Source organism: Acomys minous, assembly GCF_964271855.1.
Source record: "Acomys minous genome assembly, chromosome: 11".
Classification (NCBI taxonomy): domain Eukaryota; kingdom Metazoa; phylum Chordata; class Mammalia; order Rodentia; family Muridae; genus Acomys; species Acomys minous.
The window spans coordinates 69,019,019-69,043,905 of NC_140492.1; the positions used below are offsets into that span (position 1 = coordinate 69,019,019).

At 47.7% G+C, this 24,887-nt stretch overlaps 1 long non-coding RNA gene across 2 annotated transcripts in view; it reads left to right on the forward strand.

Moving 5' to 3' along the window:
* Positions 1-24,887, forward strand: part of LOC311609242 — a 54,547-nt gene that overhangs the window by 22,864 nt on the left and 6,796 nt on the right. Inside the window, exon 3 of one of the 2 annotated variants that reach the window (XR_014783323.1) lies at positions 23,988-24,615. The exons of the other annotated variant lie outside the window; for it this stretch is intronic. This is a non-coding gene — a long non-coding RNA (uncharacterized lncRNA). Of the gene's footprint in view, positions 1-23,987; positions 24,616-24,887 lie in introns of those variants that run through there. 2 annotated transcript variants of the gene reach the window in all.

Sequence of the window (24,887 nt, forward strand, 5' to 3'; positions counted from 1 at the left end):
GGTTGGCCAGTGCTCAGTGGGACATTTGTGTTACCGCTACTGCTCAGGGAATCACCGTGGAAGAGGAGGAGTGATGATTCTCTGAGAGCCGGAGAGAGTAGAGGCCCGTAGTGTAACGGTATTTTCTGGACACGACAGGGCCTTTGTACACATGAGCTTGGAGCATCTGGGACTGCACACAAGACCCGCTCAAACCAGTTTAAGTCCCAGCCTGGATCAGGAAGGGCCCATGAAATTCTAGCTGACAAACGATGGACAGTTGGTAGCTTCTGGGAGAGTCCGTCTTCTTTAGGCAGCTCTCCAGTCTGTGCTCCAGTAGACAGTCTCACACCGCATACATACAGGTCACCCTCGGTTGCCTCAGTGGAATCGGAAGGCTGGGATTGGGTGAGGGATTGGATTAAAACACATTATATATGCATATATGAAATTCTCAAGCACTAACTAACCTCCTTAAAAACAAACAACAAAAACCAAGGTCTCCAGAATAACGTTGTCTACATCACTAGGGCAGTTGTTGGAAACGCTGGGGTACCACACACTCCCAGGTACATTCTGGCAGTTTCTGCCAGTGATGCACACTATGGTTCAGGATCTAAAGCCAAATGCAGTGGTGGCTCAAAGAAGCAGCTGTAGTGTTTGGGCAGGGGATGTCTTAAGAAATAAGTATGCCAGCCGGGCGGTGGTGGCAAACGCCTTTAATCCCAGCACTCGGGAGGCAGAGGCAGGTGGATTGCTGTGAGTTCAAGGCCAGCCTGGTCTACAAAGTGAGTCCAGGCCAGCCAAGAGTACACAGAGAGACCCTGTCTGGAAAAACCAAAAAATAAAATAAAATAAAAAAAGAAATAAGCATGCCCCCCGGGCATGGTGGTGCACGCTTTTAATACCAGCACTCGGGAGGCAGAGGCAAGTGGATTGCTGTGAGTTTGAGGCCAGCCTGGTCTACAATGCAAATCCAGGACAGCCAGCGTTACACAGAGAGACCCTGTCTCAAAAAACCAAAAAAAAAAAAGAAAAGAAAAGAAATAAGCATGGCTTTGTGAGAACTCTCAAACAAAAAAGAAAGAAAGAAATGAAAAGGAAAGGAAAATTAAGAGGACTGAAGTGAACATAATTTCATAAATAATATTTTGACTCCAATGAAGAATTTTGAAAATTCCTTATGCCGTCAGATTGTTTCTTTTCCTTCCTTTCAATTTTTGGTCTGTGAGTCTATGAAAATACTTGTTTGTATCTAACAAAGATATTGTTTTCTATTTTACTTCATTAGGATCTTTGTTTTTTGAGTCAGGGTCTCACTATCACTATGTAGTTCTGCTTGGCCTGGAAATTTCTGTGTAGACCAGGATGGCCTCAGACTCACAGAGATCTGCCTACTTCTGCCTCCTGAGTGCCGGGATCAAAGATATATGCCACCATGCCCAGCTATTACATAAACTTTTTAAAGCATTTAGAATAAAATTTGGGGAATTTATTCAGAAAAAATTTGAAGTTGTCTGTGTTTTTATTATCTTAATTTGTTACTACTATCATTGCCTTCTAGTCTTTTCTCATAGAAATCATTTACATAATTGGTACGGCAAAAGACATACATTATAGGCTTATAGTAGCACAAACATTTTTTATTATTGAACAGTATTTGTAGCTGTAGTTTTCATTATGTACAAGAGGCTAGCCAATATATTCACCACAATTTATTTACCCAGAGTAGTGAGAATTTTGGCTTCTTAAAAAACCTAGTTATGTTACGTGAATATGTTTTATTTTTAATCCCAGGTGTGGGACATCAGTTAGTCCACAGCTGTTAACTATGATTGCCTCATGCTCTAGGAGGGACTTGATTTTCTTGCCAGCTGTAGATGGTTTAATTCTGGGGACTCTGGAGAGGGTATGAGTAGGAGAGCCCTGAGAGGGTCTGTGGCCGCTTCTCCCCCACAGGCTCCCCACCCCCCACCCCCCCATCCCCCGCTCTTGCTGGTCTCTGCTGCTATGTTTGCTATTGCTGGATTGCTAGTTTGCTGGATTGCTGTCTCAAAATATTCTGATGACAGAGAGTGGACTTGCCCCTAGGAAACTGATGCTCCTGATCAGCAGGAAGTCCAAAGAGTCCTTTCCCCTTTAACCTTTCTTGCCCACCTAGGGCTGGGGGCTGGGTGTTGAAAGGGACTGGGGTAGAGAAGGGTGGTAAATATAGAAACTCAATAAAGTAGTGTCTTACCATTGGTTGCTTCTATTTCTAATTTCTCGGTGATAAACACCTTTGCACGTGGAGTGCTTTCCCCCATGTTTTGAGTTAAACTTTTAGCATAGATTTCCTTGAGTGGAATTTCAGGGTCACAGGATACAAACTGGTTTATGGTTCTCAATACATTTGGCCAAATTTATTCCAAAAGGTTCTGTACCAGTTTATATTGCCACCAGCAATGTGTGAGAATGCCAGCTTTCCCACACACACCCTTGGCAATTTAAAAGATTTTAATTAAAAATTTTTTGCCAATTTAATAAGCATAGACTTTTTTAAACCTTGTTTTAATTTGCATTTTATTACTTTACCTCACATTGCTCAGTATGTTTTTCCTATGTTGTTTTAAAATTCTCAATAATCCTTTTATTGAGGTTGCCAGGCCCTTTTAGCATTGGGTTTCATGAATGGACGTAAGGATAGAGCCATCCACGGGAAAGACCACCACCAGGAGGCTGTGCAGCAGGCTCTGGAGGGCTCCCACGAAGGACACACAGTCTTTGTTTTCAGCTTCCCTAGCAGACAGCACTATCAGCGCTCTCTGTCTCTGTCTCTGTCTCTCTCTGTCTCTCTCTCTCTCTCTCTCTCTCTCTCTCTCTCTCTCTCTCTCTTAAAGACAAAGCCTGGAGCAGGGAGTTGCTGCTGATGCCTCCCTGCCCTTCACCACCTACCATCTCTAGCCATCTCTAGCTAACTCCCCTTGATTCCTCTTGAAATTCTTCTGCTGTTCAACAACCCAAGTTCAAGCCACACCCTCTTGTGAAGCTGAGTAGGCAAACCTCCTTGCGGGTCCGGTTTCCTTCTAAACCTTGTTTCACGTTGCAGGCAGACATATCGTCCTAGGGTCTAAATATAATTTTTTTTTAAACAACTCTCTGTTGCTTTCTGGATGTAGTTCCCACCTCCCGAGTCCATTTTGAAAACCCTCAATCCTTTGGGAGAGCAGGACCCCAGCCTGCTCTTTTGTTTGGTTTGGTTTTGTTCGTTTGTTTGTTTGTTTGAGACATGGTTTCTCCATGTATCCCTGGCTGTCCCTGGAGCTCACTCTGTAGACCAGGCTCTCCTCAAACTCATAGCGATCCACCTGCCTCTGCTTTCCAAGTGCTGGGATTAAAGGTGTGTGCCACCACCGCCTGACTCCCCAGACTGCTCTTAAAGATTTATTTTTTTTTTAAGTGTATGAGTGTTTGGCCTGCATGTATGTCTGTGAGCATGTGCTGGTCTGATGCCCACAGAGGCTAGAGAGGGTGTCAGATTCCCCGAGACTGGAGTTACAGATGGTTTTGTGCCACCGTGTGGGTGCTGGGAATCCAACCTGGGTCCTCAGGGAACAGTGCTGAGCCACCTCTCTAGCCCGACCTGCCCTGCTCTTATCTGAGTGGTGCAGTGCCAGAAAGCGTGCCCCAAAACTTTGGACATCACAGCAGTATTTCCATACGAGATGGGACAAGTGTGAAAATAGGAAGTAGCATTTAGAAACTGTCACAGCAACTGGAGTTCAAGGCCAGCCTGATGTTTGAAGTGAGTTCAGGACAGCCAAGACCTTTACACAGAGAAAGCCTGTCTCGAAAAACCAACCAACTAACCAACCAAACAACCAAACAAACAAGTAGCTGAGTTTGTATTTTGGGTCTTAAATTTTCATACCTGCTTCTGAAGGGCTCAGAATAATGACAGGGCTCAAAACAGATGGGTCATCGTTGGTGTCATTTGTCACTGTTGTGCTGTGCTTTCTATATAGTCAGCGTGTGTGCGTGTGCGGGTGTGTTGACTTGTGGAGCTCAGGGGACAGCTTCAGGTCTTGTTTTCTAGACAATGTCTACACATAATCTAGGTCAGCTGGCCAGCAAGCCACAGGGGTGTGCCTGTCTCTGCTTCGCCATCTCCGAATGACAAGGGCGAGCCACCACACTTGCAGCTGTTTGTTTGTTTGTTTGATGTAGGCACCGGGGATAGAATTTATGTCCTCATGCTTGAAAGCACTTTACCAACTAAGCTATCACCACAGTCCCAATTTTTCTGTGGAGAAAAATGCCAAACACTGAATTTCTTTTTTCTTCCTTCCTCCCTCCCTCCCTTCCTTCCTTCTTCCTTCCTCTCTCTCTCTCTCTCTCTCTCTCTCTCTCTCTCTCTCTCTCTCTCTCTCGTTTTTCAAGACAAAGTTTCTCTCTATAGCCCTGGCTATTCTCGAACTCTCTAGACAGATCAAGCTCAAACTCAGAGATCTGCCTGCCTCTGCTGGGAGTTAAAGGCATGTGCCAACACCGCCCTGTACACTGAATTCTTTTGAACAGATTTGTAGTTTCACCTCTGACCAGCTGTGTGACTAAGGATGGGTGTTTTTACTTGTTTGCGCCCTGTGCTTTGCACTGTGGGCCAGAATTGTGTTGCCAGGCTCCCTTAAGTGCCGTAGGCTACAGAGGAGAATCAAGTGGTATTTTACAGCCAGCTGAGCTACTCTTTTGTGTTTAGAAATGGGCCTCTGTGGAGGCTAGAGAGACAGCTCAGTGGTTAAAAGTACTGGCTGCTCTTCCTAGAGGTCCTGATTTCAATTCCCAGCAACCACATGGTGGCTCACAACCATCTGTAATATAACCTGATGCCCTCTTCTGGCCTGCAGATGTACATGTAGACCACTGTATAAATAATAAATAAATAAATCTTAAAAAAAAAGAAAAGAAAAGAAATGGGCCTCTGTGTAGGATTTTACTAGAAGAAAGAGTTCACTGTCTTTAAATGATTGGGGGAAGTTAGGCTTCTTTTTTTCCTTCCTTTTTAGGAAAAAATTAAACATATTCCTTGACAATTTCATACATATATACCATGTATCTTGATTATATTCACCCTTAACTCCTCCCTCTGCTCCATTTGGACCCACCCCCAACAGGTACCTTGTCTCCTTCCTCTCCTCCTCCTCCTCCTCCCCTCCTCTTTCAGTTAGTGATGCCCATGTGAGCACGGACCTATCAGTGACACATCTTCAAAGGAAAAGGACTTCCCCACGCGCAGCAGTCACTCTCTGCTGGCTCTCTGTTTAGCATTGGGCCATGTAATAGCAGGTGCCTGGCTCACAGGCATAAAGGCATGTGGGGGTTGGCTATTTGCATGCATAGAAGGACAGGTAAAGTGTGTAAACGGCTACACATGCAAGAGTGAGCAAGTAGACTGTAGTATATTAGGAAGTGCCCTGTTTAAGGGCTTCTGTCTGCCGCCGCCATGTGGCATCTGAGCCTAGACATCAGCATGCATAGTCTAGAAGCTGCATATGTCTCATCTGCCTCTGAACTCTATAGATCTGAAACTCTTGGGTTGTTGTTATTGTTGTTTTTAATGCTGAATAAGTAGAACATATGAAGTGTCAGGCTGGTGGACCCATCGTCGCCGCAGTTGCTCAGTGTTGTATCTGGCACGTGATGAGCAGTATGGATGTTAGCTGTCATTATCATTGTCATCATTATTGCCTAATAATGGTGCAGCAGGCTTGGATCTGTCAATAATTGCAATGGAGCTGTCACATAATTATACAATTTTGCTCCATTCAATTTTAATTCCTCTACAAGCCATGCCATAAAACTGGAACATTTTTTGGAGAGTTATTGACAGCATGGAAAAAAATAATAATAAAGCCTCAGATGAGTTTGGGTCAAGTCCAAGGAGGTCCTGTATTCTTCTGACAAGCGTGGCCCTTCAGACCCATGACTGCTCACAAGGAGAGCGTTTGAGTGGCCAGCACCACCGTAAGGCCATTTGGATGCATTGTCTCACATTGTGTCCCCAAATCAGACCTATTCCAGTGGTTGCCCTGCCACACAGACACAAATAGGCATCTAGATCTGTGGTTTCTTTGTCACGCACACGACTGCTGTAGCCTTATGGAGCTTTGTGTAATACTGGCTCTTGGTGGGTCAACTACCTTTGATAGGGGGAAAAAAACCCAAACCCCATGCCATTTCTCACAAAAATGAGTGGATACAGGTTTTTATTGGTAGGAAGGGAGGAAGGGGCTGAGAGGGAAAGGATCATCAACCTTGCTTGGTTGTTGTGTTGCAGATCAAAACCAGAGCCTAGGTAAGCATAGGCAGCTGGTCTGGGGCAGCAGTCCTGAAGAAGAAGAACTTAAAGCAAATGAAAGAAAGAAAGATGGCTAAGAGATACGCGTGAAGAAGAAGAAGAAGGGCTGAGCATAATGATTATAAAAGAATGAGCCTAGGGATCCCAAAGATTCCTCTAGAACTTGCTCTTGGGATGGAGAGAGATCACTCGGTGGTTACAAATGTTTGCTCGTTGTTTTGTTTTGTTTTGTTTTGTTTTCAGAGTTGCGTCCTCCCGACTGGGCAACTCACAGGCCTAATTAGTCCATGTAACGATAACTAGTACACCGACCAGTCCAGCTGGTCAGTTATTGGGGAGCCGAGGGGGGTCGCAACCTGTATTTAAAGAAATGGGCGAGAGAGAGACATAGAGCTCAAGCGAACAGTTGCTTGTCAAGAGCCGTTTATTGAGGGTAATGGCAGGCTTTTTAAAACCTGCTTTAGGGAGGGCGGGGGTATGCAAGGAGAGTAGTGGAAAAGTACAAAATCTTCTGGGTTGAGCCCCGGGAACATTTGCAAGGGGAGGGGTCTTCCAGGTGAGACAAAGCAGGATGTCTCTGTGGTTATCTTAGGATCAGATCGCTGTCTTCTCAGGACTAAGCCGGATGCCTTGCATACCTAATGAGTGGCCCAGCAGGATGTTGGCTGCAAATACTGAATGAGTGGGGGTCGGCCTCAGGCCTTTTGGTCCCTGGCATCTTCACCCCTTTTGTTTATTTTGGCCTGAGGGAGACCTTACAGCCCAGCGAATGACTTTTAGGAGGTCACCAGTCATTGTTACAGGATGGCGGTATATTTGAGAATCACTATTGTCCAAGTGTTTCAGGACAACAGTTATTCTGGACCGGCCAAATTCCCAAGGAAAGGGGGCCTCGCGATGGCCTGAGCCTGCTAGAGGATCGATGCTCAATCTTACCACGCCTATGGTCTGTCCTCCCACCAAGGACCGACCGACGTCTGATAACCGAGACTTATTCGATCGCTCCGTCTCTGACTTACCAGGCACTATCGCGGGTCAGGTCAAGGTGGGCTCAGGCCAAAAGATATAGGGGAGGGCTTGCACAGGTTTACCAAAGGCACCGAGGGCACAACCAGGCTCACCATCCAGCATTCTGCATCCTCGGGAACTGCAAAGGCCGCCCATAGGAACTGCAAAGGCCGCCCATAATTAACCGACTGAGGCGTAGGTGAAATCTCCTGGATGGAAATAGAAGTCTCATTTGAGTCCTCAGTCTCCAGGCTGCGGTAGTGAACCTGGATATTCTTGGTGGCAGCTTCAACCTGACTTTTAACAAACCCTGTAAGACGGTTTAAAGTCCATGGGCCAAAGGATAACAGAAGGAGAACACCAACGAGGGGCCCGAGCAGGGTGAGGAGAAGGGTAGTAAGCCAGGGGGAGGCAAGGTTAGGGTTGGGGAAATTCCCCCTTTCAGAAAATTTAAAAATGAGTCGGGGTCATGAATAGTAAAACGGGGAAGAAGGACACACCAGTCTTTGGAGGAAAGGAAGGTAGGGGCATAGACGATCGAGGTTAAACCAGAGGAACAAGCAAAATGGGTGTTATTTGGCTCGGGAATGTAGGGGAGGGAGAGGTAGGGAATGACAGTCTGGGCACGAACGCCGCTGAGGGGAAGAGGAGGGAGCATATGGGGACCCAGGAGGCAAGTACCTATGCCGGAAACGGACTGGAGGGTAATGCGATTGTCGGGAGCTAAGCCGGTGAGGGTGGGGTAACATTAGTAAAGAGCAAGGTGGAAAGAAGAGCAATACCCTCGTAAAAGGGCGGGGAGGGGGAGAAACACATCCAACATTCAGGAAATGACAAGGAGGAGTCATTTTTCAAGGCCCATATGGAGGCATTTGCCAACTGGAGAATGACATCAGCCGAACTGGGGGGGCCCACGGGGAGGGTAGGTCGGGAGGGAGGGGGTGAAATGGACCGAAGGAGGACGTCCGAGGGGGTGGGCGGGGAGGGAGGCATGGGGGTGGCGGGTTTAGGCGGGGGGCCAGGAGCAGGAACGGGAACAGGATGATGGAAAATATGATTAGGCCCAACCACTGCAGTGCCCTTATTGGGTACCTTTTTCAGGAGGTGCAACCTGAACGTAAGTCCAAAATCGTACTCTGATTTATAAACACGGAGGCCCCATTTAAGTCCACGACCCGTCCAACTGGCACGTTTACCGGGCTCAGTGAAGCGAATGGTCAGGGGGTTGCACCAGCCATTGGTGAGTGAACGAGCTGCATTGCAAAGGTCTTTAACGGCCTCACCATAGGGCTGAGGATGAACCCAGGAATCAACAATGATGTAGTCCCAAGAAGAGGATGGCTTCCAGTTCGTGTCGCCAGTGGTCTCACACCCCCAAGAGGCACAGTAAAAATCTTGGGCCCCACCACAGCGGTGGTTATCAGGACGGGGCCGATGAGAGGGTCCTGGGCAAACATAGAGTCCTCCGGCCCAAGCAATCCCATCCTGGTGTAAGGTTTTGTGGAGCATGATGCGCTCCAGGTCATTACGGCAGCCGGGGCTGGGACCACCAACCGAGCGAGAGAAAGGGGGCGTCTCCTCGGGAGCCTTAGGCCAAAAAATGTCTTCCACGCCCCAAGAAGAGGGGCCTCCCAGGGCCAGGGCACAGAGGTCAACCTGTAAATCGGGCCACTGGGGGTTAATGCCCTGAGAGGAGGAGGAATTAACAATATCTCCCGCTTGGTTAATAATGACCCAGGTAAAATTATAGATTGTATAAGGCTGAGGTTGGCGCAGGAATGCGGCGAGAATCACTTCAGGAAGGCAGAGGCAAAGGAGCGACGCGGTGAGTAGCAACATGATGAATCGGCGGTATCTTTTTTATCCTAAAAAAGAGCACAATTACATCTTTTCCTCAGGGGAGTTCCCTGGGAGAGGGGGGTTAAAAGGTTTGATTAGGCGCTCAGGTAACCAGCGCGCATTTTGTTCTTTTTGATCATAAATGCAGGCATGACCTTTGCCCCAAATAAGGACTGGGTCGGGTCCATGCCATCGGTGGGTCAGTGGATCCTTCCACAGAGCCTTGGCATAGGTGGAGGAGGTGGAAGAGTGCCAAAGGCGATCGGCCGCCGAATGGCCAAGATCATCCTTTTGTAGAAAATTTAGGACGAACAATGTATGATTGAGAAGCAGGCGAGGCCCTGTTGTAGAGGGATATAGGATTCCTTTGGAAAACTGTAATTTATTAAGCATTGTTTTAAGTGTCTGGTGGGCCCTCTCGACAATTCCTTGTCCTTGGGGATTGTAAGGTATCCCCGTAACATGTTTAATCTGCAGTTGGGCACAAAAGGACTTGAAGGCAGAGCTTGTATACCCAGGGCCGTTATCAGTCTTTAAGGTATAGGGTTTGGGGGCAACAGTAAGGCAATACAAAACATGATCAATAACATCTCTAGTAGCCTCTCCAGCGTGCGGAGAGGCGCAAATAAATCCACTAAAAGTATCTATAGACACATGAATATACTTAAGTTTCTTAAAAGAGGAGAAATGAGTAACATCCATTTGCCAGACCTGTCCAGGCATGAGGCCACGAGGGTTGACTCCCGTATGTGGCTCGGGAAGAAAGGTGACACATGCCTGGCATTCTTTAACAATAGCCCGGGCTTGTTCCCGAGTGATGGAGAACATGTGGCGGAGGCTTTGGGAATTAAGGTGGTGGAGGGCGTGAGCCTCCCTGGCCATAGCAACGGGGTCGCTGGCGGATGGAACGGCCAGCCCTGAAAGCAGGGGGCGCGTGGCTGAGTCCACCTGGGCATTAAGTGTAGTCAGAGGCCCTGGCAGGGTAGAGTGAGCGCGAATATGACCAACGAAAAAAGGCTGAGAGCGCAAAAGAATAAGCTGTTGGATACGGGAGAAGAGAGGGGAGGCATTAGTAGCAGGCTTAATACGAGGAACCGTCTCGAGGAGTGGAACAGAGGACGCGACATAGGCACTATCAGTATATAGATTAAAGGGAGTATGGGGAAGCAATGTAAAGGCGTGTGCGACAGCTTCCAGCTCAACAAGCTGAGCAGAGGTATGGGGGGTTTGTTTTTGCAGGATAGCTCCGTCCACAGAGAGGGCAGCAATCCCGGTAGAGTAACCATCAGTAAAAACCAGGGAAGCTTGGGGGAGGAGTCTGGAGCGGGTGACTCTTGGGAAGATGACAGGTTGTCGCTGCAGGAATTGAATTAGTTTATCTGGGGGATAATGATTTTCTAATAGGCCGCAAAAAGAAATACAGGAGACCGCCCAATCATCTGAATTTTGAAAAAGCCACCTTATTTGTGTGGCCGAGTAAGGCGTGATAATAGAGTGAGGGTCCCTTCCGAAGAGCCTGGTAGCCGCTTCCCGCCCCTGCCGAATGAGAGACGCAACCAGAGTAGGATAAGTAGGAAGGACCTTAGTGGAGGAGGAGGGGAGATGAAGCCAAAAAAGAGGGGCCCATTGCCAGAGCAGTCCTGTGGGGGCAAAGAGGGAAGGAAAAATTATGAGCGCGAAAGGCTGGGTAGGGTTTAGTAAGGGGAGGGGGAAGAGTGAGCAAGGTAGAGGAGGGAAAGGTTGGCGCCGCGCGGAGGAGGCCATCATCGGAATGATATCGAGCAGCCTCCTCCTCAAGGGTGGCAGCAGCATCCGGATCCAAGGGCTCATCTGGGGCCTGAGAAAGGAAAATGGCGGAATGGCGGGAGGTGCGTGAAGGGGCGACCGACGGAGGGAGAACAGGAGAGGCTGGCGGACCGGACAGAGGGTGCCCTTTTTGGGGGAAAAACAGGGGCACAAAGTGGTGAACACCCGCGTTCCATAGCGGAAATGGGGTCCTCATAGGTGGGAGGAAGCGACGGATAAAGACGGCGGGGGGAAGGGGAAGGCTTGGACGCAGGCGCAGGGGAAAGATTTTTTAAGGGCTCCGAGGATGTAGGAGGAACAGAATCGGGGGGCATGTCAATGAGCGTAAGAGAGGAACCCTGCAGAGAGGAACAGGAAGGAACACGAGAAGGAGGGAGAGATTCGCGCAGGCAGAGTTCAGCCACGGAGAGGAGCTGCCTCTGTCCGCTTTCGTTTTCGCTGGACTCAATTATGTCCCGTATAAGGCCCCAATAAGAAAAAATACTGTTCGACACCGCTGTATTACCATCTTTTTTAATAAGTGCATTAAGCTCACGCCCCACCTTTTGCCACTTTTCAGAATGAATAGTAGGTCCATCAATCATGAACCAGGGACAGGTCTGGTCAATAAAAACAAAAAACTCAATCAAATGTTTCTTTTTTACCCTAATACCCCTCTCTCTGAGTACGTCCTTTAAGCCTCTTATGAACTTTGCTTCCTTGGACAGCGAATGGCCCATTCTTGAGCTATGCGAACGGATGACTCACCTAATGACGAAGCCGGCCGGGCGAACTCGGCTGGTCATGAAAACTCCTGTGGACCGGTCCCTTAATCCGTTCGGGAAGAAACCCGCATCTCGAGTCCCACGTCGGGCGCCAGATAATTAGTCCATGTAACGATAACTAGTACACCGACCAGTCCAGCTGGTCAGTTATTGGGGGGCCGAGGGGGGTCGCAACCTGTATTTAAAGAAATGGGCGAGAGAGAGACATAGAGCTCAAGCGAACAGTTGCTTGTCAAGAGCCGTTTATTGAGGGTAATGGCAGGCTTTTTAAAACCTGCTTTAGGGAGGGCGGGGGTATGCAAGGAGAGTAGTGGAAAAGTACAAAATCTTCTGGGTTGAGCCCCGGGAACATTTGCAAGGGGAGGGGTCTTCCAGGTGAGACAAAGCAGGATGTCTCTGTGGTTATCTTAGGATCAGATCGCTGTCTTCTCAGGACTAAGCCGGATGCCTTGCATACCTAATGAGTGGCCCAGCAGGATGTTGGCTGCAAATACTGAATGGGTGGGGGTTGGCCTCAGGCCTTTTGGTCCCTGGCACAGGCCTGTATTTTGCTCCAGGGGAGTCTGATGCTTCTGGTTTGGTACACCAATTAGGATGGCCTGGAACTCAGAAATCTGCCTCGTGGGTGCTAAGATTCGAGGCGTGTGCCACAATGCCTCTATTTTCTATTTAAGATTTGTATTTTATTTCAGTCATGTGTATCTGTGTGTATGGGGGCGGCCACATGAGTGCAGGTGTTTACAGAGGCCAGAGGCACCAGATTCCCTGGAGCTGGCGTGATGCGTGGTTGTAAACTACCCAACAGGAGTGCTTGGAACCCAGCTTGGATCTTCTAGAAAAGCAGCAGGTGCTCTTGACCGCCGAGCCTTCTCTTCTGCCCTGACACAACAGACAATTTGACAGGTACATTTGCATTAGTCCTTTCCCTACTCTCCTCTCTTTTGAGACAAGCTCTCTCCACATAGTCCTGGCTGTCCTGGAACTCACTGTGTAGACCAGGCTGGCCTTGAACTCACAGAGACCTGCCTGCCTCAGCCTCCTTAGTGCTGAGATTAAAACAGTGCACTGCCACGCCCGGCTCTGAGCCACATTCTTAAAGGAAACTCGCTCCCCCAGAAGCCAGCAACTGCCCGTAGCTCCTCAGTTAGTAGGGGAGCTCATGAATCTCCATGCTAGAATGCTTACCAGCTTGATCACATCTGGCAACCACATCTGCTATAAATTCATTAGCGCAGGAACCTAGGCTAACTAACTGCAGAAGAGACAATGGCGTATCCTTGTTCTAGAAAACCTCCCTAGAGAGTAGTTCTGTGGCCTTCTGGGCAGTTCGGGATGCACCTCTGCACTCGGGCCGGAGATCCCACTGCTGAGTAGCAATCAGAGACTTGAGGTTTCAGCTCCTAACTTTACCAGCTGCTCATTGGCGTGACCTTTAAGCCTGCTGACTTATCTAACAAGACCTGAATTTTACATTTTGTATTGATTATCTGTGTGTGTGTGTGTGTGCCTAATGGAGACAGGCATATGTGCCCTGATTCAAAAGACCTAAAAACAACAGCAATAAATAAAAATGAAATGAAATGAAATAGAACAAAATCAAGTATTACTCTGGTGGGCTTGCCTTTCTCTCTTGCTACTTTCAATATAGTTTTCTCTCTAGTCTGTGTTTATAATGTTTAAGTACAATATAGTGTAGGAATTTACTTCCTGGTTCTGCCTAGGTGGATTTCAATAGGCCTCTTATACCTAGATGGATATCTCTTTCTCCAAGTGTGAGGATTTTTCTCCTATGATTTTACTGAAAATATAGTCTATCTCTTTGAGACTGTGTTTTTCTCTTTCTTCTATGACCACAATCTGAAGATTATGTCTCCTCATAATGTCACAAAGCTCTCTCATGCTTCTGTTCATAAATTTTTATTACCTTATTGTTGACTTTTACTGAGTGATTTCGTTACCTTTTTATGCAGCCCTGATATTTTTTTCTACGTTATCCATCCTTGAGCTTTTAACTGAGGGTTTGTTGTTGTTTGTTTATCTGCCTGCCTAGAGCTTACTTTGTAGACCAACCTGGCCTTGAACTCACAACAGATCTGCCCACTTCTTCTTCCCAAGTGCTAGGATTTAAAGGTGTACACCACCATGTCCAGCTCCACTGAGATTTTTATTTGGCTCATTGGGTTTTTAATTTCAGCATTACTTCAGTTAGATTTTTCTCCAGTAATTCCCTTTATTGAATTAATTTTCGTAATTGGATTGACTTTCTTACTTTCTTTCAGCTCTTTGTTTTTGTCTTCTTTCAGTTATTTGAACATAGTTATAATCATTCTTTTGAATTCTTTGGGATACATGCCAGGTTCCTTATTATGGTATTAGTAACTTTGGGGGTGAATATGTTACCTTGTTTTTTCCTTCACTGAGACTTGGACATCTGAAGTAGTTTGTTAGTTGTATCTCTCTTTGTGTTCAAATTACCTTTCTTCTTTCTGTGTAAGTAAGTAGACAATGTTTAGGAGCAGATTAAGCTAAAGGAGAGGAAAGACCTTGTTTTCTTTGGTGGAAATTGTATTGAGGACTACAGGGCCTACCTTAGTTTTCTGAGAGTCTGTTACTGCTTCCACAGAGAGGCACTATCTGAGGGTCAGTACATCCCTTAATGGTCCTTTTCTCTGCTGTCCTTTGTCTCCATGCAAACTTCAGTAAGTTCTGGTCAACTGAAAGTCGGATGGGTGTGTGTAGTCCAAGAGGCCTGTGGAAGGTATGTGGCTCTGCATGAGCCTCAGGTGGAGGGACTGGGGTCAGTGGGGTGGGTGGGAGGTGTGCTGGAGTCCCTGGGGTCCTCACCGTGGCAGAGCTCAGGACTTTACTTCCAAAGCATTGTAATAGTAAATAAAGGTGCAAAGGGGGCGGGGGGAGAAAGAGAGAGAGAGAGAGAGAGGTCTGTTTCCTGCTTCTGCCAACGCCTTCCCCTGGATGTTTAATGCAGGAGTGGAGATACTTAGCCTATAGATAATTCAGAACATAAGCAAACAAGCTATTCATGCTAGATCAAGTAAGCCATTCCTCATGACTTTCCAGAGCCATTGAGTATATGGAGTCTTCCAGTTGCAAGCCCTTAGAGGTGTGGAGCTGTACAGAGAAAAGCAAGTTACATGTGAACTCTGCAGGCCTTTGAGTCTGTAACAATCTGGATCCTTTCAGATGAAAGTAAAGACACTGAGCCAAAGCCATGAGCTGAACAACATTTAAAATGAATAAATGTATTTTAAAAACAACCAGCACTCGGAAGGCAAAGGCAGGCAGATCAATGTGAGCTCGAGGCCAGCCTGGTCTACAAAGTGAATCCAGGACAGCCAAAGCTACACAGAGAAATTCTGTCTCAATAAACAAAAACAAAAACAAACAAATAAAAAAACCCACAAATAATGGTACTAGAGAGATGGCTCCACAGTTGAGAGAGCTTGCTGCTCTTGCAGAGGACCAGAGTTCTGTTCCCAGCACTCATGTCATGTGGCTCATAATTGCCTGTTAAGTCTAGCTCCAGGGGATCTGACACCTTCTTATGGCCTCCTCAGACACTGACCCACATACATGCATGTACATGCACGCACACACACATAAAGAAAATCAAGTTAAAACTTAGAAAAGAAGCAACATACATGTCAGTAAATAGTCTCCCCTGACCTAAGGTAAAGGTATCTCCAGGATTGTATAATACAGCGCTGAGCAATGTTCCCAAAGAGTTAAGCTTTTCTTAAGAATTTCTCAGCCAGGTGTGGTGGTGCACGCCTTTAATCCCAGCACTCAGGAGTTAGAGGCAGGCAGATCTCTGTGAGTTCAAGGCCAGCCTGGTCTACAAAATCAGTCCAAGACAGCCAAGGCTACACAGAGAAATTGTATCATAAAGCCTTTAACGTTCAGCTCCTCAGCCACCTCCCCCAGAAAGCCTACCAACGCTCCCAGGCCTGCTTGGACCCATCAAGGCTCAGCCTTTGTCCACTAAGACCTGCATGTCAGGTTTAGTATCACGGTGAGTATGTCCCCTGAGCCCCAGAGGACCTGCCACATAAAGAAGAGAACTCTTTTGCTGTTGTTCTGTTTGTTTTTGTTTTTGGAGACAGGGCTTCTCTGTGTAGCCTTGGCTATCCTGGATGTGCTCTGTAGACCAGGCCGGCCTCGAACTCACAGAGATCTGCCTGCCTCTGAGTCGCCCGAGTACTGGGATTACAGGTGTGTGCTGCCACAACCGGCTGAAGATAACCCTTGTGTCATGATCACTCCTCACTGTCAACTTAACTAGATTTAAGTCCGGTCACATTCTGGGGGGTGACTGTGAAGGCGTTTCAAGAGGGCTTAACTGAAGCAGGAAGACCCAGCCTGAATGGGTGTGGCGCCATCCCATGGTCTGCGGTCCTGGAATGAATAAGAAGGAGAAAGTGAGCTGAGGGACGACTACGGACAGGATGTGGCCAGTAAAGTAACTAATACAGTAAACTTAATTGCTCTAAGATGCTTGCCAAATGGGACCCTTTCTTAGAGACAGACACACTCACGGGGAGTAGCTAGCTACCCATGATAAACACAGGACCAGTGGGCCTGACACAGCCATAAACTCAGCCCACTGCTCTGGCTTCTCCCTGGCATCATGGGAGTCTATCCCATCAGCTTACGGCAGGGGTGGGGTGGGGTGGGGTGAGGTGGGGGGGTGGGGGGTGGGGGGGGTGGGCAGGGGGAAGTAACATGCCAAACAAGGCCCTTGGCACAAAGTGGAAGGTGTATAGTTATGAATAAGGCATAGTCTTGTCCCCAAGGTCCTTTATTGGCACACATATGAGTCTTGCAGAGTAAACCAGTGGGGTGTAAGCTTTGCCTGGAGAAGCCAAGGAAGGCTTTGCAGAAGAGGCAATATTTGAAATTGGTCCTCAAGGATGGTTGGGAGCCTACTGGGCAGAGAGAGATATGAGGCGATCTGGGCCGAGGCAGCAGAGTGGGCAGGCTAGAGTGGGCATGCCATGTCACATGTGGAGGGTGGCATGCACCCAGCTGGCTGGGACTAGTCTTTGTAGACCATGAAGGATGACAAGAGGAGAGGATGTGGTATGGCTTTTCAGGGGAGGGGCCTGAACACCCGCCGTGCTAAATGGTGACACTTGGACTTAATAAGTATTGGGGGGCCTTGAACAGCCATCATTAAAACCGGGATCAGTGTTCAGGACAGACATGGGACGAGGAGACGCATCAGAAAAAGACAGCTCTGGTTGGTGAGGACAGTGAGGGTTCTAGCCTAGAGGAGGGTAAGAGATGGCTTGAGAGACGCTGTGGGGGTGTGAGTGCCAGGAGCCAAGCCTGTTCAGCATCCTGAAGCCTTCCAAATTCCTTTTACACGCTCCCCACATGGCCGCCCGCTCCCCAGCAGATTCTTCCCTCCTTGGCTGTCAAATTCTAAGGCGAGGCGGTTCCAAATGCTGACTACATCTTCCTTGGCCCATCTCAGCGTTTGGCAAATAAATTGGTGCCGTTTCCCGCCCCCCCCCCGCCCCCCCAGAAAGCTTTTCTTGAACTTCATAAAGTTAGCAAAGGGAGAGGTGTTAACAGTATGATCCTGTTCTAATCCCAGCCCTAACACTAACCCAGCTTTTTCACTCCCTCGTGTGCTGCCAAAGTCAAAAGAGAAGGCCTGTGCCAGGCACAAGTGAATTCAGCTGAACAAGCACTCCACGGGTCACGGAGCTGCTAAGCTCGCAAAATGCTCTGCCGCTTCAGAACTGGCTTGGGGCTGTTGGTGGAGGTCCGCGAGGGTGACCCAAACGAGGCTGCGCAGTGTTTTTCTTTGGTAAACAATTACACACTGTTGATGCGGGATTAAATCAGGCAACAGGATGCCCTTCATTCAGAGAGTGGGGGAAGCAGGAAGGTGTGATCTTGGACTATTCCCCTTTTAACAAGAGGCAGAAATAATATTTTACCAGCAGCTGAAGAAAGATCAAGGGCTCTGGCACACATAACGTGCGTTTTTGTGTTCACTTCTTTAGAAACACTGCCGTGTTTAATTCCCCCAACGAACCTAGGATGCAGGTGGGTCCTTTCTGCTTCCCAGGTGAGAAAGCTGGAGTTTAGAAAGATGCATTTACTCGACAGAACATGTAAGAAGCTTTGCTGAAATACAGACTGCATAGAAGTATCCTTGCTTTAAGACATCAGAGGGGTTCGCATCTGTCCAGCTTGCAAAGGCTGTTCAGAGGCATCTGTGCTCTGATCGGCTGTGAGGAAGCCACCGAGTCGGGGGACCGAGAGTCAGCAAGGGATCTGACAGATGGAAAGCGAGACTTAAACAGACAACTAACATCTGATTCAGTTTCTTTCTTTCTTTTCTTTTTTTTTTTTTGGGTGGGGGCAGGGGGGCTCCATAAAAAGCTTAGAGAGAGGGATGGGACACACACACACACACACACACACACACACACACACACACACACGAGAGAGAGAGAGAGAGAGAGAGAGAGAGAGAGAGAGAGAGAGAGAGAGAGAGGATGGACCACCACACACATGAACTCCTCGCAGCTGTGGCTGTCTGTTCAAGGCTTGAATGAGATTAAGCCAGTCCACATCCTAGCATGGAGTTGATGAGCTATTGCCCGTGGCTGAGAAGCTTTGAACAATGGCTGGTTTCTAAGGAGGGAGAGTCAGTTTTCTTGAGGTCCGTGGCAGGTTGGCTACGGTCCAGTGGACGGCACCACATGCAGGAGTATACGAGCAACACAAATCGGAGTCAATGGATGACTAAAAATAAAAAGGACAGGAAGGGGCTGGAGAGATGGCTCAGTGGTTAAAAGCGCCGCCTGCTCTTCTAGAGGTCCTGAGTTCAATTCCTAGCAACCACATGGTGGCTCACAACCATCTATAATGTGATCTGATGCCCTCTTCTGGCCTGTAAGTGTACCTGTAGGCAGAGCACTGAATACATAATAATGAATAAATAAATCTTAAAAAAAAAAAAAAAGGACAGGAAGTTAGTGGGAAGGAGTAGGATGTAAATTTGATCAAGATAATGGTATGAAATTTTCAAAGAATTAATTTTTTTTTTAAGTGAGAACACAGGCCGGTGTTAAGTCACAACACTGAGGAGGACAGAAGGGTAGTAACAAATTCAAGGTTGGCCGGGCGGTAGTGGTGGTGGCGGCGCACAACTTCAATCCCAGCACTCGGGAGGCAGAGGCAGGAGGATCTCCATGACTTCGAGGCCAGCCTGATCTACAGAGCGAGTTCCAGGACAGCCAGAGCTATTACACAGAGAAACTCTGCCTCGAAACAAACAAAAAAACCAACCAAAACAAAACAAGTTCAAGGTCATTTTAGTCTACAGAGAAAATTTTAGGTCACACGTGGCTACATAGTGAGACACTATCTCAAAGGGACAGGAAGAGGAGGAAACGGAGCAGGAGAAGCAAAACAAAACAAAACAAAACAAAAACAAAAAAAAAACAGAGATCGGAAGTTGGTGTGTGAGAGATTTGGCCTGTGGTCCCCAATTGTTGGCCTGTATAGGAGCTGCTAGTGATGCAAACGGAGGAACGCTGGGTACATGGAGTGAGTGCTACCAGCTGGGTTGGGAATTCAGGGACTAAGAATGTCTCCACCCAGAAGAGGTGCACCGTGGTGGTGAGCTGGCCAGTTAGGGGATCATAGAGCTGTTGTAGGGCAGAAAAGGTGGCAAGAGGGTTCAGTTTCCAAACTGGTCTGATTTGCCTCCAGCAGTAGCCCTGCCCATCTGGGAGAGCTGGCTGTGCTCCAATCAGATAGTCTTTTCTTTCTTTCTTTTTAAAAAGATTTTTATATATTTTTTTAATGTATATGAGTACCCTATCTGCATGTACACCTGCATTCCAGAAGAGGGCATCAGATCCCCATATAGATGGGTTGGGAGCCACCATGTGGTTGCTGGGAATTGAATTTAGGACCTTGGGGAAGAGCAGACTGTGCTCTTAACCTGGAACTCACTTTGTAAACCAGGTTGGCCTCCAACTCACAGAGATCTGCCTGTTTCTGCCTCCCGAATGCTAGGATTACAGGCATGTGCCACCACTGCGTGGTCTTATTCTTTTTTTGCTCTACTTCCTCACCCAGTGCCTTATCTTTCCCACTTTCCCAATAAAGACACAAAGTACAAGCAAGGCAGGGCACAGTCACTAGGTGAGGAAGAAAGGCCACCTTCTGCTTCCTCCACTCTTCCTCAGGCCTCACTTTGCTCAAGACTTGCCAATGCAAGAGCTGAAAGGAAGGCAATCTTAAAGTTTAGCCTTAAGACCAAAAGCAAGAACAAACCATTCTTTTTTTAAAAAATCATCATTATTGTTTTGTTTCCTTGAAACATTTTATTGTAATTGTGGCCACATGAACCTGTACCACAGGGCGTAGTGGCACACACCTTCAATCCCAGCACTTGGGAGGCAGAGGCAGGTGGATCTACAAGTTCGAGGCCAGCCTGGTCTACAAAACAAGATCCAGGACAGCCAGGGCTACACATAGAAACCCTGTCTCAGGGCTGGAGAGATGGCTCAGTGGTTAAGAGAGCTTTCTGCTCTTCCAAAGGTCCTGAGTTCAATTCCCAACAACCACACGGTGGCTCATAACCGTCTGTAATGTGATATGGCACCCTCTCCTGGCTTGCAGGAATACATGCAGGCAAAGCAAGAGCACTGTATACATAACAATAAATACATCTTTTAAAAAAAGAAAAGAAAAGAAAAAAGAAACCCTGTCTTAGAGGAGAAAAAAAAAAGAAACACAGTTGTTGAGTTCTTGGTAGAAAGTCAACACTCTCTGCCTACCCCACCCTGCATATGGCAAAATCAGGAAAAGAAAACGAACGTTCACACAAACCAGGGACAATGGAAGGCCAACCAGCTTTCAGTGCCCCTGAGCACTCCTCTGTGCTGATACCTTCAGTGATCAAGAATCAAGAGCAGCTGACAATGAGCCAGTGAGGGGAAGTGACAAGAAGATGAGGTCCTTTGAGGATCAGGTACCTCCAACAGCGCCAGGGCACCCCAGCTGGTACACACACACACACACACACACACACACACACACACACACACACACACACACACCTGTGAACTCCCACAAAGACCGAAAGAGGAATAAGTTCAGCGCTTGCCCCTAAGTGGGCTAAGGGTTTCAAAGGATGGTCTTTTTTCTGTGTTGTGTTTTGGTTGGTTGGCTGGTTTTTGTTTTTGTTTTTCTAAGCAGACAACCCCTAAACTTACGGCTCTCCTGCCTCAACTTTCCCAACTGTAACTAAAGCCATGTGCCTTTGTGCCCAACAAACCTCCCCTTTATTTTTGTTCAAGTGTCAGTCTGATTAGATTGCAGTGTAAAAAAAACTGTACTTATATGGGGTGGCCTGAGCAGCCTGGCTTCCTGATCTGATCACACCCAGGGAATACAAGATGAACTCCAACTTCAGACAAAAGTTATTTATTTATTATTTACTTATTGAGCTAGGCCCCGCATAGCTGAAGCTGGCCCCAACATCGTTAGGGAGCCAAGGATGCTCTTGAGTTAAAGGCACGGGCAACCAAGCACTCTAACTACCGAGCTACATTCTCAGCTCCTAAATGTCTATTTCTTGCCAAAACAAGGCCCAGAAAAACTACATTGTCTACCCCCCACCACCCCAGCCCCTGGATAGGATCCAAGCACACTGGAGTCCTGGCTAGCCAAAAGCATCTGAGAGAGAGCCACTTTTGGAGACAGAAAGCAGAAAAGCCCTGATTTTCATGTTAAATCCCCATTCGGCCTCAGAAACGTTGAAAATAAACTTTCACCTGTATCTGATTTTCTTTTGTTTTTCATGGCCACTGCCATTGAACAAAGAGGTAGCAGAGGCCTCTTTGGGCAGTTCACAGAGTTCACCTCTGAGTCCAGATTGCAGGGACATGGATGATGTTGGTGGACGGATGGACAGACCAGGCGTTTCACCAGATGTCAAAGCTCTGCGGGCTCCGGAGGGTGGACCCAGGCCCTGCAGCTTGGGTCTGCTCTCCTACAGCCCTACCTAGTTCTCAGACGCCCCACTAGGCAGCTTGGGATCATCAGATTCTTTCCTCTCTCCAGTTTGCTACAGAGGCCCCGTTTCTTACCGAGGCAATATACAAACAGGAAGAGAAATTGCAGCCTAGGCACTGTGGGACTGATGCCTCACACTGGAAGAAGGATGTTGCTATGGATAGGATTTGGGCTTGAGAGTTGAGTAATCAAGTGCGTTCAAGATGGTTACTTTCAGTTGTGTAACTTTATGCAAATTACATGACCTTTAACTTCTTTGTAAAATAGGCACAAACAATACAGGCAGTGAGAACCATTGTAATAAATTAAGCACCAGCCCGGCGTGGTGGCACACGCCTTTAATCCCAGCACTCGGGAGGCAGAGGCAGGCGGATCTCTGTGAGTTCGAGGCCAGCCTGGTCTACAAGAGTCCAGGGCAGCCAAGGCTAACTGAGAGACCCTGTCTCAAAAAAACAAAAAAATAATAATAAATAAACAAACAAATAAAAAAAACACCATATAAATTACCTTTAGTACTATGGAAATTCATTTCTGGTTCCAATAGTTTGAAATATGTATTTCTAATTTGTGGGGTGTGAGGTTTTTTTTTTTTTTGGTTTGTTGGTTGGTTGGTTAGTTTTTCAAGACAGGGTTTTTCTGTGTAGCTCTGACTGCCCTGGACCAGCTTTGTGGACCTGGCTGGCCTCGAACTCACAGCAATCCATCTGCCTCTGCCTCCCGAGTGCTGGGATTAAAGGTGTGGGCCATTACGCCCAGCTTGGATTTTTTTTTTTTTAACTAATTTCAATTGTTGAGTGTGTACACCTGAGGGCAAGTGTCTGCTGAGGAGGCTAGATGCATCAGATCCCCTCAGATCTGGAGCCACGGGTGGATATAAGCCTCAGCCCATTAAAGAGATGCTTTTGTTTTTTGAGACAGGCTTTCTCTGTGTAGCCCTGGCTGTCTTGGACTCACTTTGTAGACCAGGCTGGTCTCGAACTTACAGCAATCTGCCTGCCTCTGGCTCCCGAGTGCTGGGATTAAAGACGTGTGTCACCACTGCCTAGCTCCTGTTTCACTTCTGATCCTACCGGAGCATCTATAAGTCAGTTACACAGCTGCTGCTCGCTGCAGAAAGTACTGGGAAACTTGAGGCCCAATGGCATGCCTGGAAGAGCAGGCACTGTCGCCTGAGTCTTTGCCACACTATTAATGTAGAAAAAGAAGAGGCTGACTCAAGTGCAGACCACTTTGTAATGACAAAGGCAAGAGCTGCAGCTGTCCCCATGCCCCACCCCAGCCTGACGGCCGAAGGCCCACACTTCCCTACCTACAAAGAGCAGAATCAGCCATCCTGCCTGGACGCCTTCCTCTGATCAGGCGTTTCCCACGTGATACCTACAGTGTCATGTCAACTGTACTGGCCTCAAACCCAGAGACTCGCCTGCCTCTGCCTCCCAGGTGCTGGGGTTACAGGCGTGCGTCACCACACCCAGTTTGTTTTGGTTTTTTTTTTTTTTTCCAAGCAGGATCATGCTAGGCTGGCCTCCAACTCCTAATCCCTCTGCCTCAGCCTTCTGAGTGCTGACATTATAAGTGTTCTGACAAGTCTAGCTTTGTCTTTTGTTTGCTTCAGTTTCACTCTTTGTTGCTGTTCATTTAACGGCACGGCCTAATAGATACTTATTATCAGGCCTATAATAATTATTATGGCGGTATTTTTATAACCCGCTAGCAATCAGTGAAAACCCAGGCACCTGATGTATTCTATAACCATCCTTTACCTGGGGCAAGGCAGATATTACCTCCTAAGCTATCATCCAATAACTCTCAACCCCACCCCACTCCGTGTGCTTCTAATAATTTCTATCTGTGCTACTTCCCGTTCCCTAATCCCCAAATCCCTTCTGTGGGCCACGTGGGTCTTTTTCTATCCTATGGCAAATCTCACTGCTTCCTCTCCCTCCATCCCGTCTCCTTCTCCCAAAGCACATTGGGGGGGGGGGGTAAGAGAAACACAGACACCTTAGCCACATCTGTCCCCATGCCTATCCCATTTGCCTGGCCAGGTGTGCTGGCTTTTTACTAGTCAAATAGGAATAAGTTTTTAGGCAAGGTTCCATAACAATACTTGGGGCACAAAGACAGCAAGCAGTAATCAGCATCAAAACACATCAGACCAACCTCCAACAGCACTTTTTTCTTTTTAGATCAGGTCCTTGTTCTCCCAGGCTCCCTCAGTCCTCCCACCTGGCTGGAGCAACCCTCCCACCTGGCTGGAGCAACCCTCCCACCTGGCTGGAGCAACCCTCCCACCTGGCTGGAGCAACCCTCCCACCTGGCTGGAGCAACCCTCCCACCTGGCTAGAGCAACCCTCCCACCTGGCTGGAGCAACCCTCCCACCTGGCTGGAGCAACCCTCCCACCTGGCTGGAGCAACCCTCCCACCTGGCTGGAGCAACCCTCCCACCTAGCCTCCTCTGTAGCAAAACCCAAAGGTCTTGTGTGCCTCGGTTCTGGCTCCCATAAAAGGCACTGCGGCCTCCTCCCCAAGCAAGGACTGCTCCGTCTTCACCCAGCAGTAGTTTCCTTGTTCGCCTGTGTGTTGATGTGGAAGAAAAGGGCTGTCTCTCACCAGCTACGGGAAGAATTGGTCCTTATGTAGTACAGCAGGTTGGCATCCACGCAGTGATGCTAAGATCTGTCCAAATCTCAAACTTCTGAAGTCCCAACCAATACAATGACCCAGCTCTTTCCTAGCTTGACACCTCAAGGTTCTGATACTTGAGAGACATACTCCCCAACGGCTATGTGCCTTGGATACGCCACCCAAACCCTCTAAAGTATGTTTATCTGTGAAGTGAGATCAATCTTGTTTAGGGTAGTAGTATAGTTAGGGGCTGCAGAGATGGCTCAGTGGTGAGGAACACAGGCTGCCCCGTCCAGAGGGCCCACGTTCAAGTGCTAGCAACCATTTGGCCGCTCACAGTTTCAGGGGATCTAATGCCGTCTTCTATCCTCCGTAGGTACCGCATGCACATGGTGCGCAGGCATACAGCAAGCAAAACACCTATTCACATAATAAAATTTTTTAAAAGATTTATTATTTA